Consider the following 8856-nt stretch of genomic DNA (forward strand, 5'->3'; position numbering starts at 1 on the left):
AGTATGTTTCAATGAAAACATAAATGATAAACGTACATAAATGAGTATGAAAATAAATAGATGTTGAATATTGCTCATACAAAGTGATATAAATAACTGTAGCAAGATGCTGCCTGCACAGATAAAAAGCTTTCGATTGCTTGCATAAGTGAAATCATAAGCGTGCAACCAAATGAAACGGCCAATCGTTTAATTATGAAATGAGTGAATTTTCCGTGAACGCGGATGCACTCACGTTTGTAATATTCTTAAGTAATTTTTATAAATTTTCGAAAGTTATTTGGAAACTACTATTTTATTATTATTATTATTATTTTTTGTATGAAATCAATCACTATCACCTATATATTGTACGGTGCAGAGAAAACAATGGTATGGTAACATTGGCTATTGTGGATGGGTAGGAACTGTGTACATTTATATTTTTAACTTTTAATTGACTGTCAAAAATATTCAAAGCAAAATATATTTTTGGCGAACATATTTGTTGAACTTTAACTCGCCGTAGGGTACGTTTATCTTGCAACTATTAAATGGAAACTACAGTTTTTCAATAAGTAACGAGAGAAATTGCGATTACAATATATCGTGTACTTTCTGATGGTACGAGTTGGTGAAATCCTCGTTCATTAGTCCCAATTTTTTAAATCTAAAAGTCATACTGAACGTTTTAAAAAAATTACTTTGCCACTTTCGGCAAAATAAATTCGTCCATATCGGTAGCGGGTATCAAAGCGATATCAACGGGAGTCACGCACGTCAGCGTGTGATAGTAAGCTCGTGCAATTGAAGACCTGAGGGCAACAACAAGACATCTCCATATTTTGGCCAAAATCAGTTTTTGATTGTACATTATCAAGAAAAAGAAAACTGCGTCGTTTAGTGCAACAACCAGACAAATCCGACTGCTAAATACAAAGATATCATATAAATGGAGAAGTCTGGTTTTTATTTTAGTGCAACAACAAGACATCTCTGGAGATATCTTGTTGTTGCACTAAAATAAATAGTGGGAGATATCTTGTTGTTGCATCGGGAATACTGTTAATTCGCACATGGTCCTCTTGTTATGATTGTGTTAACGTTATCACTGTATTACTAGTGGCGGGCTGCTCACTACAATCACACTCGATATTCGATAATAGCAAAATATTATTAATATTTCTAGTATTTCTAGTATTTTAAAACAAAAAAGTTGTTTATATTTTGTTTTATTTTATATTATTATGTTATATTAATGACAAAAAATAGTGAAATATGTATTGTAAAAAATACATAAAGTTAAAAATAATTTGTCAAGTTCTAAAATATATTAAACATTAAAAATAAATACAATTTCAATTGTGTTGAATATTTATAAATATAGCCATATGTTTCGAAAAAAAAAAATTATTTCCTTTGAATATAAGTGATTTTTAACAATGATGTAGGTAAGTATACATTTTTTTCATATTAATAACATTATTCTTACTAATATTTATATGTATATAATTTCTTAGTGCAACAACAAGACATCTCCAAGTTTTGTTTTTTATTTTTTAGAATAAAAAAACTTGAATTTGACAACTTGTCACTGGCTACTACTTATACGTACTGACGTTGTATCTAAATATATTTTTTGTTAATTTTTAAAACTATTAATTAATTTTTAAAACAGTTTAAATCGATTCCTGAAAAATTGTATAAATTGGAGAAGTCTTGTTGTTTCCCTCAGGTCTTCAATTATGATTACGTGTAAAACGAAAAAAATTAAAAAAAAATGCATCGTAACGTGTGCCATGGATGAATTTTCGTCTTTCGTGAAAAGGGAGCTTAAATTTGCACGTGTGTTATTTGACTGGCGTGGCATTTTTATTATATTCACCTGACATTGATTAACCAGCGCAATATAATTTCTTTTACTATTTCTATTTATAAATTTATTTACGTACTCGTGTGTGCGTTACTTAACCGACGAAATATGATTTTGTAAACTGTAGTTTTTGCGAGTGTATGCTAAATTCACCAACCCTTATTGTTTCTAACTAGGCACTCATTTAGCGCATGATATTGTATATTTATTATTATTATTAGTATATAATTACTATTTTATTATTTTCAAATTCGTATGTTTTTCTCTTTTTATATTTATGAAATGTAAATAGTGCATATAAAATATTATTTTTATTATTATTTTTCATTAATACTATATAAAAAATTGTTCTTTTTTTTCTTTTTTTCTATATTATTAAGTTTAAAGGTCATCTCATCCAAATCCTTATGGTCCTAGTTTCCTGTCGCCATACTGTATAGCAGCGGTCCCCACTATCCAGATCTTTAACAAATTGAGTGTGGCCCGCAATAAAATTAAATTAAACATTCTAAAATTCAAAATTCTAAAAAAGAGAATAAAATGAACATTGCTTTTTATCTTATTATTTTTATTTATTTTATCTTTCTATTTTAAACTTGTATTGAATTACCAGTTGGACAGATAAACAGGTAGCTAAAATAACAGGTTCATTAATTTCCACCTCGTAGTCTTGTATGTACAGTTTATCCATTATCGCTTATTGTCCGTTTGTATTTCATCACGTAAATTTTAATTTTATCATAGCAAAACGTAAAATCGAAGACGAACACAAAATATTTCAAGACAGTCGGGGGATTGAATTTTTCTGTATTTCTGGTAAGAAACACGATGCTTTATGTTTAATTTTTCGTAAAACTATATAATATAAAAACTTTATAATATTACTCACAACTCACCATATTGAATTTTCTAAAAATTATCCCCACCCATTTAAAATAAAAGAAGCAAACTAATTGAATTAAAAAAAGGAATTTTTTCTGAAAAACAATCAATGTTACGGTTATTATCATTAAAAATGTATGAGGCCCGCAAGTAATTTAAAAAAAAATACATTTGGCCCTTTCTAAAATCCTGGTGAGAACAACTGCAGTATAGGATATATATAGGTCACAAAACACCAATTTTTCTATATATTTACAAGTATAAATCATTTACTTATTTTTAATTTTTATTTAATTTCTTATTATTTTACTAGTTAAAAATTAACTGTAATAATATAAATAATATGTATATAATATATAATATAATATGATTATTAATAATTTAATAATTAATAATATAATATATATAATAAGTATAATAATATGTTGAGCTGTTATGATTTAAAAAAAAAGTGTACTTTCAATGTAATAGAAAAAGATGAGTAATGTAGAATTTATTCAGTACTCTTGTGAAAATGCATTTAATAGCCAAGAAAATTTCAGATAACAAAAATCTAAAGAGTGATATCGTATTTGTCTTGATTGATTTTTGTTTATCTTCTGTATGATATTCATAAAATGTGAAACGAAATATTCGCACATAGTAAATTAATTAACTGTATCGCCTTCTCCGAAGTTAAAGAGCCGATTTATAAATATCTTTAAGGTAAATAAGATTTGGTGCGTTTATTCATTGCAAAAGTATGAGTATCTTAAATATTTAGTATGATAATGTTGATATATGTGTATAATAGTATTAGTATAATTAAAATCATTATTTTAGTAGTTATTTAAAGTTGCAGCATATACGCCCTTTCGGAAACACTATTCACGAAACGATTGGAATCTGTATTTGTATAAACGGGGTTCTGATTATTATTAATTATTTTTTACGATATATCACTATGCAATATTGTGGATGTCGTAATATCATTGTTGATCAATTACGATTGAAATTTAAAAAAAAAAAAAACGATATTCTGGTAATCAATAGGGTTTGGGACATATTGTATAATAATATTCTTTAATAATGACTGTAGAATAATTCGAGAAGATATAAATTTGTTTTAAGGTATAAAACACTGAAATATGAAAATTTGATTGCATGTTTTTGCATATTTTGTCGTTTTTTAGGCAAAATGCATATTAGACTGATTTTTGCAATTTAATTATTATTAGTGCATATTTATTCTTTTTTTGTTTTATGCGAAGTAAATTTATTCTAAAAGTTAACTTTTTTTTTTTTAGATTTTTTTTCAAAACTAAACCTTTTTTTCATTATAGGAGAAGAAGCAGATGAAAATTAATTCGATCATATACATTAACTTTAAACTTATAGAGTTATTGTTGTCAAGAAATAACTAAACAAAATATTTAGTCTTCATTTAAAATTTCATAAATAAAATTACAAAAACAATTATAATTGCTATTATAAAAAAAATTAGTTCTATATTTTTGTATTTATTTCGGTTTTTTTTTTTAGTGTATATTTCCTAAAATTTGTGAGCAATAAATCCCGAACCCTAGTAATCAGTATGCACTGAATCCATTTAAGCTATACCCGTGATAGTAAGGTATGCGAGAACCGTTAAAACATATACATAATATACACACGACGGTGGGGAAATCGAGGGCAGAGGTCGAATAAAACTTTGTACCGCGAAAAGTAGACTCGAGCTTTTAATGAAATATTCGAGTCGCTTACTTGTATTGTATTCACGGAGTCCTTAGCGTGCCAAATGGATCATTGTAATAAACGTCGTTTACATTGAACGTGCGGGCGGTGAAGTTAAGTTTAGTTACACAAAGAAGTTTTACGAGCCATGTAGAATTACCTCTGCCCCTCGGGGACGACGTCGTTTTCTCTGTATCCACCATAGGGTGTGTATTGACATTGTAGCGAAAAGGACAACGTGAGGACTAGCGTGCCGGTTTTCAACGAGCGATGATATCCGTACAAGACAGTTTTGTTCATGGAACCCTTATAAGTGGCTAAAAAAAAAATGTGCTCCAGAAACTATGGTTGCCAATTTTAAACCAAAACTCCAACAGAAATTACTTATAATTTTTATCAATTTATTTATACATAGTATTTGTATGCCAAGGAATTACGAAATATTTAATTTAATTAAAAAGCAAAACGTAAATATGTAAACAAAAATTATTAGTAATTTATAAGTTTGATTGTAAATAATGGTCCTAGTTTTTTCTTCATTTACCAGTATTTCAGTATTTATTTTAACTGCGATGGAAGAATATAAATGTGCATGATTACGTATATATATAATTATAATACATATTCAATGACTAACAATAATTTTTGATTTTGATTTAAATTACACCCGAGGAGACTTAAGACTTAACCGAGCTTAGTTTGATAAATTGCTTGGACAGGCCAACGTTTTACAAATATAACGTTCTTTTTTCTTCTGTGGGCACGTGAGTTCAAAGTCAAAATACAGTAAGTGACAATAGTTTTGAGAAAAACTTTTTTCGGATCATCTGCTGTCATTTTTATCAAGCAAAATTTTTATAAGAAAAAAAAATATAGGAGCTCCGTCGTCCTGCGTATCCCCTCTAATTCAAGCACTGATTATAAAAACCATGACTCTATATTGTTTTATGTAAAACGTTTTAATGTTAATATTAATTTCAATCGAACTTATTAAGTTATTCAGAGTTTAAAATACACGGTGAGCCGTTTGTGTTTTGAACATTAACTGCTGTTGTAATCGTTTGTACAGGTTAATGTAGCGTATCATAATTCCTCGGAATTTATGTGTTTATTTACGTATTCGAATAAAGGGACTTGAGTCTTGTCGTTACAGAGATAACAATATTATGTCAATGTAGTACAAATATTGGGTTAGGTTGGGTCAGGTGAGTGTTGTGCTGGCGTACACAAATATAAATACATAACACAATAATTGAAAATCGCGGAAACAAACATTTAATACAGTTATGAACTCGCGGTGTTATGTCGTATAATATACTCTAAGATTGTTATTATTTACATATTATTATATTAAATTTTAAATTTAAATATATCTAATTAATGAGATAATTTATTAATTTGGAATATAGTTCAGAAGAAATGTTTTTTTTTTTTTTTTTAAGATATATGCTCCAGAAATAATTTACATTTGTACAATATTTACCGAATTATTAATTTTCCACATCCTTATTAAACATTGGGGTTGTTATGATAGTTTAACTACTATTGTGTAATATATCTGTGTTATATTTTAATAGCAAAATGTTCACCAATCTCAACCTGAAATAAGGTTAGTTTTGAGTGTACAACAAATGCAGTTACAATTATTATTACGTTGGCGTGAATACGTCTACTGTAGACAAACACAATACGTATTCGTTTTCAGCTTAATTAATTCAAATATGGAATACAATAATGTACAACAGGGAAAGAGACGTTTTACAATGTCAATGGTGAATAAACACATGCGTCACATCAATTTTCATATTATCATGTTGAATAATTTCGAGCATGTTCATGTGTGTGTCTCTCCATCGTTCAACATTGTGGTCCAATAATTAGGCGTATACATTTTACTATTACATCTTATACTTTAAACACACATATAGTATATCATCCTATAGCTTATCATATGTTAGGTTTACACATAGTTATCAGGATATTTTCGATTTAAATAGACAACTCTTTAGATGAAAATTCGTTACAATTTTGAATAGTTACATAACAGTATACTGTATATAGTTAGGCGACATTTTGTTGTACATGGTTTTAAACAACATAATACAATAAGGTACGTATTTACATGCACATATTGATGTCCTATGAAATATAATCCAATTAAGAAATATTGGATATCTTATAATTTTTAAAAACTTTTTTTTTTTTTCTTGTCCCAGAATTATCGTTGTCATAAAAAACAATAATTCTACACAAATGTACGTAGTCTATGAAAAAATAAGGTTTCATCAATGATTTGTTGAAAAATAATTTAATACCTATAGTATATATTTATTTGTGCATGGACGAGAATTCAAGTCAAATATTAATTAAGTACACGAAACAGATGTAAATAATTATTATTACATTATACAGCGATAGAAAATATAAATAAATACACACACCAGTGTTACGAACAATTTCGCCACATAGCATTTTTGGATCTTTTAGTTTTCGAAAAAGGATCTAATTATAATAAGAACATAGTTTTTTAAAGAAAAAGATGTTTTTTAAAAGGTGTACTCATTGTCATGCTATTTACTGTACATGAACCGTGGGACCAAAATAACAGAAAAAGAAAATTTAATATTACTTTATTCAAATACATCCGTTGGAGACCACCGACTAAATCTCGATCCCTTGAGATCGTGGAGTAACGTTGTATGCATAATGATAAAATACAATTATCTACTTAACCACTATGATATTTAAATATTATGAAAATTGTTGATAAATCGTTAGTCCTGTTATAACTGCAAGCACTTGTCGTCTACTTCTTCAGTAGTGATTTTCCAACTGAGATTCGCGGCTCTCAAGAGGAACGTATAGTGGTGCCGAATGTAATTTAATCTTCCAGTTCAAATAATTAGATTTATGTACCTACCCCTTCCAAACGACCATTTTTTCAAATACCCAAACATTTTTTTATAGAAAACATTTGCCAAATAGTATATAAAATAATTAATTTGATTTTGTTAAAGTAAATTTTATATATATTTATATATTTTTTAATACTTAAGTTTTCTATGCAGTTTAATTTTACTACCCGAGGTACGTATTCGGTGCCATTGAAACCGTATGTATATTCCCTTGGGAGGATGTCAGTTCAATATTTACATTAATTTTATTTGACTTACTTGAAATGTGTTAATGAAAAAAAAAAAAGAAAACAGTTTAATCCTGATATGAATTTATTATTATTTAATATTAATATAATTATTTTTGTATCGATAAAGTTTATATTACGGTAAGACTCCACGACAATCTTGACATTCCTTATAAACTGACTTTAATCCCTAACCTAACTGCAGTAGTGTTTCTTATGTATGTATTATGCTTTGTGCTGACCATCCGTTACACATGGTTTTTAAAAAAATCATCGTGTCATTTTATCCAGTTATATGCAGTTTATTAATATTTACGAGTGTGTTTAAAGTTAAAAAAATCATCATAACATTTAGAGGTATTAAAATACGTACAAGTAATCACTATTTTTTCAACACGTGCGCAACAATTTAATTTTAGCACCTACCTTATGAGCGGTGATAAAAAAATTTTCTACTGTTCAAACGGTGTTGAAGGAGGCGATAAAGAATCAATCCACGCCTCGGGGAATCGTAACGAATTTACATTAAACCAAGGGTGCGGGGGATCACGTCGCGGAAGTGTTCGATGAGCACCGATCGACACCGTCAGCGTACCACAACCGTGCACCCAACAACAGCGGCCGTGATCGTCCTCGGACGTGGTCGGCACGCTGCGAGACGCGGGCAATTCGATCCGTCCGCGGTCGCGGTTTTTATGAAGTATATAACGTTAGCGAAAAGGAGACGGGAACAGGGGTGTAGGCGAGCCGAGGGCCCAGGGGACGGAGATGGTCCCGTGCCGGTCTTCTCGCCCGGAACGGTACGCACGTGAGACGGCGACGACTGTGACACCGCCTCGACGGTAACGATAACTTCGCGCAAGCTTACCGGTGGCAAAACGAAGCCCCGGCTGTGTACGCGTTGCGATCCCGTTGCGTTTTCGATCGACGCCGACCGACTGCGATCGCCGCCCGTCCGGGTGCATCGGTTCCGCTGCGGACGCGACGCGCAAGAAACCCCGTCGGTACGCTCGCGCACCCCCTCGCCGACCGTCCCCTCGCGCACCCCCGATGACGGTGTCGGGTTTTCGCGATGTGCCCGCGCACGCCGAACTCGTTCTCGCGACGAGCGCCTACGTTACGCGACGGGTGCCGACCGTCCGTAGTAATCCGGATATCACTACGACTATTTCCTTGCACTTGTTTTCCTCATTATTTTACCGCTTTTCTGATATTTTAACGTATCTTGTTTTACGTTAGTTTCATAGTAACGAGCGTGTCTATATTT

The 8856-nt window shown here is 30.5% G+C and overlaps 1 protein-coding gene across 1 annotated transcript in view; it reads right to left on the minus strand.

Moving 5' to 3' along the window:
- The window catches only part of LOC112682179 (MATH and LRR domain-containing protein PFE0570w-like), a 31403-nt gene extending 22890 nt beyond the window's left edge, over positions 1-8513 (minus strand). The window contains 1 exon segment of the mRNA XM_025552702.1: positions 8016-8513. The gene's annotated coding sequence lies outside the window, so the exon portion shown is untranslated.
- Between the last annotated feature and the right edge of the window lie 343 nt (positions 8514-8856).

This window comes from Sipha flava, unplaced genomic scaffold, assembly GCF_003268045.1.
Source record: "Sipha flava isolate LNK unplaced genomic scaffold, YSA_version1 1_pilon_pilon, whole genome shotgun sequence".
In the NCBI taxonomy this organism is placed as follows: domain Eukaryota; kingdom Metazoa; phylum Arthropoda; class Insecta; order Hemiptera; family Aphididae; genus Sipha; species Sipha flava.